This window comes from Wyeomyia smithii, chromosome 3 (genome assembly GCF_029784165.1).
Source record: "Wyeomyia smithii strain HCP4-BCI-WySm-NY-G18 chromosome 3, ASM2978416v1, whole genome shotgun sequence".
NCBI lineage: Eukaryota > Metazoa > Arthropoda > Insecta > Diptera > Culicidae > Wyeomyia > Wyeomyia smithii.
Window position 1 is genome coordinate 220420920 of NC_073696.1, and position 12769 is coordinate 220433688.

The 12769-nt window shown below is 37.5% G+C and overlaps 1 protein-coding gene across 2 annotated transcripts in view; it reads left to right on the forward strand.

Annotated features, from left to right (window-relative positions):
* Window positions 1-12769, forward strand: part of LOC129727560 (adenylyl cyclase 78C) — a 151654-nt gene that overhangs the window by 10726 nt on the left and 128159 nt on the right. The gene's annotated exons all lie outside the window — the stretch shown is intronic.

Genomic DNA, 12769 nt, shown 5'->3' on the forward strand with positions numbered 1-12769 from the left:
CTCAAAATGCTTTACTTGTGCAAAATTGTTAAAAATTTGCAATTTATCCGTAACAGGCAACCCCAAAAATGATTTTTTGTAAATTTTTGCATAAGTGAATTTAAAAAATGATACTATTTAAAATTGGAAACAAGTGAATTTTTATCTGAAAATTGTCATTTGACAAATTTGCACGTATTTTCAGTTAAAAATTCCAATAACATATTTATTTTTGAAGTATGAATCATTAACCAAGAGTTATATTAATTTTCAAAGCGGGTGCACGTGTTAATTTGTAATGTGGCAAGTGTTGTAACAAACAACTTTAAGTAAATCTATTTTGCTGTACAATAGCAAAGAATACGTATAAATTGATAGGGTTCTGTAGCCAATATACTATTATATATTATTTTCGATAACCGTTTAGCACCTGCCATTGTTTTACCAGTTGGATTCTGTTTCGGATTGATGTATTCTTTTAGCAGGCATAGGTTATGTTCGCATGGGGCAAGCTTTAAAATGCATGAAATTTTTATTATTTTCAGATTTCGTCTTAGATATAAGGTATAAGTTCAAATTTGGTTTTCCAACTAGAGCAAGTAGAACAAACTATAATTATTTTAATTTTAGCACTAGTTTAATATTTTATATCTCTTATTTCACTTCAATATTCAAAGACACGTTTGGACTGTTCTATGCTCGTCGATAAAGAATTATTTGACAACTGAATTCTAAATAGCGAATTTCTTTATTCCACGGGGTTAGTGCCAACTTTCGGGTGGAATAAAAAACGTTTTCGATCTACGATTTAAGGCCTAGCGTTGGTGTGCGTGAGACCATGTGCGATGTAAACATAAACTTGTCAAAATACTTTTTCCGTATATCCGTATATTTTTCAACTACGTCGGGGACAAAATTCGCCGTTCTCGATGGTTTACTGGAAATTGTAATTAAGGCATTTTCTAACTCGGAATCGGAATCCAAATCTGAATCCGATTCCATAAATTTTATAACAAACACATTTGCTGCAGCAATTATTTCTCGTTTGTGTTTTGACAAAAGTTACAGTGCGAATCGGTCTGTTTTGTAGGCGCTTCCCGGTCAATTCTGGTTCAAATTCAAGCGAATAAAGAAGGGTTTTGACAGCATTTCGGGCGACTCCAGGACAAAACAAGGTGAGCTGGTGGAATAAAGAAATTCGCTATATAAGCTTCGTTGCCCTCGGATGATTGACAGTTCAATGCTAGGGATGAACAGGCAGCGCACCCAGTTTGCAACACGTCATGCTGTTTGGAGATTTTTGATATTTATTTGTTTAAAAGAAAGTAGAAAGGTGGTATCCAATGACGTTGGACTACGATATTTTTGTATTCCATCAAAACAAATAGGGGAACTGCTCCATTATTCATCTCATTAAGCCGATATTCACGAAGAATGCACGGATTAAACACCGAATTTTCACGAAATCATTGAACAAATAAACTAAATATGCTTACGTGCTCTTATGGAACCGCTCAGCATTGTATATTCAGTAAAATTTGCTAGATTTACCCTGAATTTTGTAAAACAAACCATTTTTCACAACGCTTCCATATCCATCTCAAAACTTGATTCACTGCTCAATTATTCATCTCACGACGCTCCCATATTCATCACTCTGTTAATCATGAATGAATCACATTATTATGAATGAACGTAGCCGCAGCCCGTCGTAGTAGGTTACCTAGATATCCGCTGCAGTTGTTTACGTGCAAAATTGGTAACCTAGGTAACCACTGCAGTGTTGTCCGTTTATGTCAATTACGTCGGAATAATTCAACATTTTCAGTATGATCCCGATCAGAAAGAAAAAACAAAAATGTAACAGAAGTTGTTAGTTTGTTACGGGAAAAACCTTACAGGCTGTGTTTTCAATTTGGTCCCGTTAGGTGTTAAAATAACAGAAATTATAACAGACATGATTCTACTAGTATCAAACACATAACAAAATTTGTTACTGATATATCAGCTTTCTAACAAAATAAGATAGTATATAGAACAATATAATAACAAACATTGTTAGAAACAACAGGTTTTGATAAAAACAAAAAATTTGTTAGACTTGTTTCAGAACTACTTCATTTCACGTTTTGTTATTATAGTTCATTCAGATTCAATTTTGTTATCAAATTTATATGGGAAAATACAAAATTGTATCAAAATATGTTATTTGTATCTCACGTTGATAGAATTTTGTAATTTTTTAGTTATGCTCTTCTGATCGGGATTTGTTCGTATTAACGGAAACCGATTTGGCAACATTTTATTTTTTTCAAGGCAGTGAAAACAGATGAAAATACATACAGTTGAAATTTAGGAATTGTAGAAATTCATCTCATATATTTCTGCTAATTCAAGCTGGTTTTTGGAAATTTGAGGTGAACATTTCAAAGACTAAAGTATTCTTCGTGTAGTGACTGATTTTGTTTAATGATTAAAATAAAAAGTGGTCCACTAGTGATGGAAAAACTTTAGTTGGCTGCTAACGAGTCCCGTTGTAGCCGTATAGAACATTGCGCGTTTTTTGATTTCTGAGGTAGGTGATTGAATTAAATGAGTTTTCGAGTGCAGATGCCCGACTATATTATCAAATTAGGTGCTTTTAAGTGAGTTTTTGAGGATTATACTTTATGAGGAATCTAAAGTGAACTAGGAAAAATTTATTCCATGGATTAGCAGATTTGTTTAAGAATAAAATATGCGTTTTTTCCTGTTTTAATTGTGTTTACATGTTGAATGAGATGAATATACGGACTGAGATGAATAATGGAGCAGTTCTCCTAGTAGGCGGAATTGTAACGCTAGTATTTCCTGCAATTTTATCCAGCAATGCGTTCCTAAATGCCAAGACGTTAAAACGTTATAAACAATAATTTATACTTAATGAATGGTAAAACATTAGCGCCTGAATTTTGTACACTCAAAATATTCTTCACGTTATTGTTACGTGAAAGTTCTTGTAATGGTTCATTTTCTGTCATTTTGCATGATTGACAAACATAACATCTTCGTGAAAATCATATGCATACTATTTGATTGCTTCTTGTGATCGACAGTTTTCGGCGGAGTAAATAAATCAAACTACATTTGTCAGTTTGTCCGTACGTTTCGAGTTACTACTGGTTTTCACTCATCATCAGCGGACTCTAAAATTAACTATATTAAATATACATTCAGAACAATATCACAAAATTCGAACATACAAACTTTACGACTTACTGTACACACCACAGCTACTATTCTGTTTTCATTTATCTAAAACAGGAAAAGGATGAAAATTAGATAAGAAACTCAAGATAATTCGTGACCAAATGGCTGAAAGCTAACGCGACGCGATAGATCCGGACAATATTACTAACATGTCCAGACATGTTCAGCAATGCTGTGCAGTGCTATGGGATCCGTAGGTCAGTCTGCTGTGGAAAGCTGCGATTGAATGAGTACGCCGAAAACAGCTGCCGCTCTGCCGGCTGCTGGTCGAGGCAGTTAAGCGTCAACTGCCCTCTTGCTGCAGTAATCGGTTATAAAGTCAGGTTTTGAGGTTGACTAACGTCTATATCGAAGTTAGGCGCCTGAATTTGAGAATTAAGTAATTTAACCAGAGAAAACCAGGGAAAAGTGATCAGGTTTTGAGCGCTTATGTATCAGTTATTTATTTTCAGAATATCGAGGTTTTGGCATCAACCGATCAAAAATTCTTTTACGGTTAAATTTATGAAACAAAAACAACTTATTATTTGAGATACTCTATTGAAAAAATGGTAAATAACATCGATTGTCTAAATCATACCGAGCAAGCAATCACTACCTCTCTTCCCAAGCACAGCCAACACTAACGGATACAATCGATCTGACCTTGTAAATGATTTGTTGTCGTTTTTCTCGAGGTCACTGTTTCCGGTGCTTTTTTACTTTCCTTATCATTCCCTATTCTTCTAAATTACTCCCTCTTTCCAAATAACTGACGAAACCTTGATATATAGGGTCCATTCGAACATTTCACTCCATCATTTACATTCTGTAAGCATTGCTAGCTAAGCAATGAAGGTGGTAGGGATTGCTGGTAGTTATGAACCGCTGGCATTGAAAAGGCAATGCAAAATCTACAGGAAGGGTTTGTCGTGGGTTGCTGTTACACCAACGCACCTACACAGATAGGCCAGAGTTAGACCACCGCACCCTTAAGCGCGCAGCTCGCCACCTATCGGTTTTCCAGACACCTGCGCCAAATATAAGGCAGGCAAAAATATAGATGACATATGGGGAGATGAAAAAGCGCTCCTACGATTATTGACGCGAGAATTTGGGCTAGGCCAATGTCTTAGGGCAAGGAGGAATGACCTGCTGTAGCCACTACACTCACGAAGTAACCAGATTCCGAATTGAACGGTCACGACCTGTGGAAAATTTAAAAGCGAACCTAGTGTGTGGCTATAGTAAACAGTAGGTAAGGCACTCTCCTTGTTCCCTAACAATTGCCTCGTTACAGTTAGCCAATCAGAATAAAAAACAACACATATACCCCAGAACTCCGATGTTTTGTATTAAACAAACGTCGTACACCGAGAATCCCATTGGACCCTTCGCCGGTGACTGAGGACGCCGATTAGGAGCCATTTTAGCGGCAAAGGCCGCAAGTCAACGCCGGACAGAACGTGGGTGTGCACAGCATTTCCCTGGACCCGCGAAATTTCCCTAGTCAGCCGATTCTGAGGCTGTTGTACAGGGAGTCCCTACAGCCAGGCTCGGATTTGAGGGGGGGGGGGGCAAAGGGGGCAAATGCCTCGGGCCACCCGATTCAAGAGGCCCCCCTAGTCCTGGGCGCCCTTTTTTTTGCTCGTTACCTTCCAGAACGTTACCTTTAAATGTTTAAAGAAAAGAGGGCCTTGTAAACAAATTTGCCCCCGGCCCCCCAGCGCCTAAATCCGGCCCTGCCTACAGCGCTCGCTGCTGAGGCTGGGGAATACTTACAATTCCAAAACTCGACCGGTATCATACGCACGCCATCGAGTTGAATTTCTTATTCGTGCGTTGACCGACAAAACGGACTGTTCTTTCTGGAGCAGCGGAAAGCGGGTGGTGGCAAATATTAGTCGCTTATAAAAAGTGCACGCTATCGAATTAAATTTCTCATTCTTTCGTATGTATGGATTGCTATTGCACGTGTGTGGGTAGCTATAGTAGGTGTTTATCGAAGATGTTTTTAGGCCTTTTCGCAGTTGCAATTTTTGTAGCAAAAACAATTTTAATTTTTTGTTCTAATGGCACAATACCTTACTTATTGTGAAGCGACCAAATGAGATGAATACTAGAGAATCTATTGTATCAAAACTTTATGATATTTTCATATGCATGTTTGAAACATGAATATCTCTCGAATGACACAATAGGTCCTCATAGCTACATATTGTATTGATGAGTTATTATTTTTTTTGCTCTCATGCCCTAGTCAAGTTGTTCTTTAACTATACCCTGTGCCTTTTAAATGCTCTCTTTCGGCCTTCGAAATTTTCGGTTGATGTCAAACCCTTGATAATCTGACAACAAATGACTGATAAAAAAGCAGTCAAATCCTGGCCACTTTTTCCATAATTGAATTACTAGATTTTTAAATTCAGACGCCTAACTTCCAGATAGATGTTAATCCAACGTCAAAAAAATATTTTTATTGCAATACATATCTCAATAACCACTCTTGCGAGAGGAAAACCATGGTCGTTTTTGGAATCAGTGGACAAAACTACTTAAAACAATAAAGTCTGAATTTTGCACCAAACGGATATGACCCTCCACTCTCTCTGGCTAGTGCTGTCCTCTTCTGGTCTTTAACTTTCAGGTCTTTAGGTTCTTTTTGGTTCTAATGGTACATCTCCCAGATGGTCTCGAGGTACGATGCTGGCCTAACAAGTCAATCGCCGTAGGTTCGAGTCTCGTCTCGGGAGAGACTGTTAGTGTTAGTAGGATCGTAGCGCTAGCCCCGCAATTGTCCTGTACACTTAATAGTCGGCTGTGAAGTCTGTGTATAAATAAACAGAAGGTTTATTCGCGACTTCAACTGCAAAATCGGACAGTGGGCTAATCCCACTTCTGAAACCACAAAATTTAGCGACGAGATGAGATCATCACCAGACATCCTAGTCTAACGAAAGGCAAAGATATGGTTTCCAGCACGCGCATGGGGCTTTCACCCGCGCGGAATGATCGAACGTTGGTGATTAACTTATTCAAACTTTTTCTTAAACCTCTAGTGCCCAGTGCCGCATTTAGACGGTCGTCAGTTGAACCTCTAAAAAACTTCAATAAATGCTTAAAAAATGTTTATAAAGAGTTATGTTTATAAAGAGTTATTTTCAACTTAGCAGAACCACAAAATTTCGAAACCTACATCGTAAAAAATCAAAATTAGTCATAACTTAATTTGATTTAAAAATAATATTGAAATTATAATTAAAATTTATTAAAATTTTTTTCCAAATTATTCTAATTAGAGTTTTGAGTAATATTTGTGTTATGACCAGATACCAAAACATAAATCTAACAGCAAAGTGTTAGCAGACATAAATCAGACTACTGTGCAACGGCACTCTAATTGTGGTTAGATTGAATATAAATAACTCTAACAATATTACCAAATGACTGCCGGTGTTTTAGTAGCGCAAAGCAACAAACCTACAATTCAGCCCATAAAATCTAAGAGTAGCACGCCATCATAATGAGCCTGCGTTAATAGCGGCTTGGTTTGAGCAGATGCTGCTGCGGCGACTGGACGCTGAGACAAGCTATCATAAGAAAGGAAAATGTCTGCGGATATGGTCTTCTAGTCACTATTTTATGGTGAGCTCGTTGTGGGTGGTTGACTACGGAAACACAACGATTCAGGATTTGCGACATGCGACGCAGATCTTAGGATTGTGTCTTTTTCACCATGATTCAGGAAAGATAAATCTGACAGATTGTTTAACTCGGCTAAAACATCAAATTTAGCACATTTTACCATATTAAATCTACAAGAAAGTTTCACAAGGATAAATTCTTGAATTATTTCTGACGAACTCAATTGAACAATTTCAGTTAAGTCTCGTTTGAGTTACAACATTAATCACCAAATAAGATCTGGAAAATTCACCGTAAAAAATTTCGACCACGGTGACAATGGCATCATCAGCATCCTTACCTGCCAGTGCCACCCACCACTTCCCAACGGAACAATCTGATAGCTTCTCTTACTCGTCAGTAGCGCACCGTAATGTTTTGTTGATTGAGTGGAAAATAGAGCTGACGAAACAAGACGTAACGCATTGCAATACGAAAGTCAAACGCGATATCTGCCCGGGCAGTCACGATAAAACCAACAAAAAGCCTTGAGCGAAATAAATTTTATTGACGCTGGCTTGTTGGGAACACATTTCACCGGGTGTTCTTGAGTGCAATAAAAGTATTATGCCAGCAAATCAAATGGTAATGACAGGGAAGCATCTACTAACGATTCATCTTAGTCGTAAAGAATTCAGAATTTGCTCTTCGGGTAGGTATTTAGATTCATCCCCAACATATGGTACCGACCGTGTTGAGAACAGATTCACTTGGAAACGATCTCAGTTCGAGTGCAAATTATAGCCTGCTGGGTTACTCTCAACACGATGTCTATCAACGTTAGATAATCGTAAGTAAACTTTGCGATTTTAGTTTGCCCATGTTGATTTTGTATCAGAAAAACAAACTAGCGTCTGACAAAAGAGCCGGAGGCACAGACACACACACTTACATCACAGATTGGCGATAATTAAACAAAATGGTAATCAGGTTTTGATGGCGATCAATCGCTAATTAGTGGGAATCCCACAGTCTTCCCGTATGGTCGAAGCATCATGCTGCTAATGTCCTTGAGCAAACTAGTCATAGCCCATAGGTTACTCGAAGCGCCCGATGGCGATGTGTCTCGGTAATAAAAACCTGAAAGTGATGTAATGTTGAGATGCTGTTAATAGTGTTTCGTGTTTTGAGTAATTACCTTTTTAATATGAGTGAAAATTGTGTCATCGAAATAATGTAAAATAAATTGAGGGCCTTTCTTGCACAGCGCAATAAAGAAAGTAATTGTTTACTGCTGCCCATAAACTGCTCTTCCCTCAATTTGTTCCGAGAGTAAACAAACTAGTTGCACCACTCAATGCTGCAGCTGTTTGATCGTCCGTATCCTATCTTTTATGATATAATAACATCAGTGTTGACTTCTTTGTTTATTATTTTACATCGAGTTGAAATCTTTCAAAAATAGTATTCATGTTGATAAATGTTTGTTTTTCTGAACGTTGTGTAACGAAATCAATGACCGTGAATTAAAATGGGAGGAAAATTTGTAACAGGCTTATTAGAAAACTTTAACCGTGAGGTCCACCACCAAAAACTTTTGACTGTAACAGTATGATTACGCGAATAAAAAGTTAAAAGATAGATTGTGCCCAAGAGACGTTTGCTGATTTTAACTTCGACAGAAGTGCTGCAATATCATTTACAGTAATATAACAACGTGCTTCATATGATGGAAGAGGCTCAGTTGTTCAGTTTAATTTGCGATTGGTATAGAATAAAAATTGATTTTATGCTGATTCGATTCTTCCTTCTTCGTCGTTGAAAAGAGTGAACATACAATTTATAGTACCCCAGTGTTGACCTCAAATAAGCCATATAAAGCGTTTTGATGGCATGTGGATACTGAAAGTTGTAACAAAAATGCTTGATAAAGAATAATTGCTCCAAATTGTGGAAATAAATGACCTTTTTAAATTCCTCTACAATTAAGAACATCGAGCATCCAGCTACTCTAGGACTGGTATGCTCATAAGTCTTAAGTTGAGTCTACGGTTGACATGTGCCTTGCCTGCAGAGTTCGGCGGAAATGGCCTCATCGGGACTGTACCGATTTAGCTGCAGACTAGATCGGGTGTTGGTTTTTTTTTCTGTGTGGTCTCATCCCTGCGACCAGAGACATTAGATGTATTGTGATATTGCCCAGTTGTTTTCTTTACTCCGCACTTTATATTTTTGGCAGTGTCACTATTGAAGTAAGTGCTATCATTCACAGCCTTTGAAGAAGTCGCTTTTTAACGGTCTATAGATTTTTGCAAATACACAAACCATTTATGAGGCCTCGAGATATTCTTATCATTAATCTTGTCTTGAAACAGCTATTTTTATGTTATTTGGGCACTAAAGGATTAGAATCTTTTATTCTAATATTACACTTTCGCGTGTTAACCCTCCCAAATTAAAATAAGAAGCTGTCTCACGTAAAGTAAAATTCATACTACTTCTACCAATCACGACCTTCCGAGGACACCACCACCTTAATCATTTGCATTAATGGCATATTTGTTAGCGGCAGTCCTTGCTGCTACCAATAAATGACAATCATTAAAAATGTCATCGTAGCGTAATTTGCACCCGTAGCGTGATGGCCCTTCTGACGTCAAAAGTGTGTCAAGTATGCCGAGATTCTTTATATTCTAATCACCGATGGTTGGCGATGGTTTGCTTGGTATGAAATGAAAATTTTACTGCGTTATAGTAGAAGATGTAAATGACTTTTTTCACTTCGTTCTTTTTCTTTAATTGAAAAATTTCATTTACAAAACAGTTCAGTCGAGTAATTCAAATTCTGTTCACTTTTTCCAGCATGTTTACCCATTCCCGGCGGAGAGAAATCAGATTTTACCTAGAAAAATGACCTTCAAACTTCTATTACTCAGCAAATACATGTACAATTGGCATAAACTGGGTTGCGTATTGTAGATCGATCTGTTCCCTAACCGTATTGAATAGTTTCATCGTTCAAAATATCAAGTACAACTTCTAAGCTGTAATTCAAGTTTAGATGTCAGGTGATGCCATACGGCATCACTCGTTGGAAATGGGTTAATGAATTAGAGAGTTGATCAATACATTTCCCCACCTGCCCAAAAATTTCTCAGTTGGCGCCAGCATAGTAATGTTTGTTTCTTGGCAAAAGTCGTTTTGCAATATATTTTTCGTCAGCTTGCGTTACTTTGAAAGTAACATGACTAGCAATGAGAACAATAGAATCAACTTACTTTTTTCAGCTGCCGTGGTGGCTTGTGCTGTATCAAAAATTTTCTTCACTTCTCCTTACTGCCCATAATTTAAAAATTGGCTAATATGCCATTTTGACCAAAATCGAGAAAACAGTTTCTCGTGATGGTACACACCCTAAACAAGGTCCCTACGGAAGCCGATTGTCAAAAAATGCATTTGGGAAGCCAGCAAACGTGAAACAATTTTGGCTAATATCCAAAATAATTGAGAATTTGGCTAATATTCAATATCCAATACGAACCTGTGGTATGTTCACGAACCAGTGTATTATTACTGAACTGTGTTTCTTCTTACTTTCGAAAGTGTGTTGTAGCTTGGTGGTTACTGGCGACAGGTGAGCGATCGTAAGGCCCTTGCATTGATGCATTTGACTTTTCCACGAAGAATATTTGATGCTACAAGAATTCATTTGTTGTACTGCGAAACCCAATGATCAAAACGTGTGACTGTTTCCTTCTGTCATAAATCTTTACATTTAAAAAAATGATATTTAGCTCTTTGATTAAGAGTAATATTAATGAAGAGAAGATTCAGATTTCATTTTGGATTTGATGAGAAAAAATGGGAAAGTGGATTGTGAGATTACCATGAATAATACGTAATAATTGTCTCGTCGTCCTTTTCATCCTCACTTGTGCTTCCGTGTTGTTTTATTAAATTTAAAACCATTTTCATCACCAACGAGTACGATATAATTCACATCGTATGGATATTAGTCAAATTGCACACCGTTTTGTCAACTGAGCTTTCGTTTATAATTGAAAAAACGGCTGCTGTATTAAAAATACGTGGCGGATGAAATTTTTCTACAGATTTCTATGTTTCAACTCAACGGCAAGGTTCCAGCATATATGATGGGTGATATACTCAATTAAAAAGTTGTCATGAACAGTCAAAATATGTTGTACCGACAAAAAACTTTTAAATGCGTTTTTCTCGATTTGATGCCTATGGCATATTAGCCAATTTTTGAATTATGGGCAGCTTAGTCCTAGGCTACTCATCACCAATTTTCTAGGTATCTCGACTACGAGCGTCGATCCGCTTCAAGCTGGTCAAGCCACCTAGGACGTTCGGCCATTCTGCTTCTGGTGGTGGTGGGGTCTTTGAAGAGAACCGATTTTACCGCCCTGTCGTTCGGCATCCTCCCGACATGTTCGGCTCATCGTAGCCTTCCGACCAGTCTCTACTTTCGGTTTGTACTTCACTGAATATTGCCCACAACACTCGAATACGGGCAGTGTGCGTATGTCCTCCGTGAGCAGCGTTACGCTTTCAAATTCATAGAGAACTACTGGTCTAATGAAGGTTTTGTACATTGTCAGTTTTGAGCGGCGCCGTATGTTCCTGGATCGAAGCATCTTGCGAAGGCCAAAATAGGTCCGATTTCCAGCTTAAATACGTTATTGGATCTTCATATATGTGTTATTGTTGGTGGTTACCAGAGATCCCAAATATACGAATCTACTACTTTGAGTTCTTCGCCGATCATGATTACCGTCCGAGATATTAATTTCTAGTCCAACTCTTCTAGCCTACACTTTTAGTTTTGCGTAGAATTTTTCATCCATCTCCTTGTCTTAACCCTGTAGCGTTGATAAGTCGTGTCAGTTTATCCGGAAAACCGTAGTCTTGCATTATTTGTAATGGTTTCGACCGACTGTATCATACGCAGCCTTGAAGTCCACGAAGACGTGATGTATGGATATTAGAGTGGCCAAATTTTATATGGCCGTTTTTGAAGCTATCGATCTTAATGAGCGCCGGGCTGAAAAAGTTTCCTTTTGACCTCTACAATAAGCTACGAAAATTTGAAGTTCATCGGAGTTTATTTAATGGACCCACAAAGCGCTTATATTTGAGAAATCGATTTACATGAACATTGTATGGAGTTTTTTCTTTTTTTAACATATATCACTCGATAAACTTATTCAAATACACTTATATTTTCATAAAACAGTAATATTATCACTCTAATTTAAGTTGAAAAAAAAATTATAACTTTTGGTGTTTGTCAAAAAGTTTGTATTTTGAATGAGGTTTGTATTTTTTCGGTATAAATCAACAACATGCAATATAAACTGAAATTTGTCTTAATTATGTGTTGAAACACGGTTAGAATTTTTCATAAATTTAACATAAGGTATTGAAACCAAAAATGGCCGGCTTCCAGTCACCATTTTGAATTTCTTCAAAGGCCCAAGACTCGATAACAGTTAATGCGTCACCTGTGAAAACGCTATTTCATGTTTGCTGTGGTGAAGCAAACATAAAATAGCGTTCTCACAGGGAATGCATTAGCTATTTCCGAGTCTTGAGCTTCTAAAAATTCGAAGTGGTGATTCGAAATTGGCTGTTTGTGGTTTCAATACCGTTCCACCTTAAGGACCATTCGCTTTTAATCGCCTGATCATTTTTTGTTTAATTTAAAACGGGATATCAGGCCAATCTAACTTATTCTGGGCTTAAATACCACAAGCGATTCTTCATCTTTTCAGTTACAGCGTCTGAGACGACTAACAATTTCGGCATAAGCGAAAGAATCACGTAGAGAATTCATAACTTGATTAATACATTAGACAGCACTCGTACACCCGAAAAACACCTGAATGTGAAGTTTGACTACCAACAAGGACAT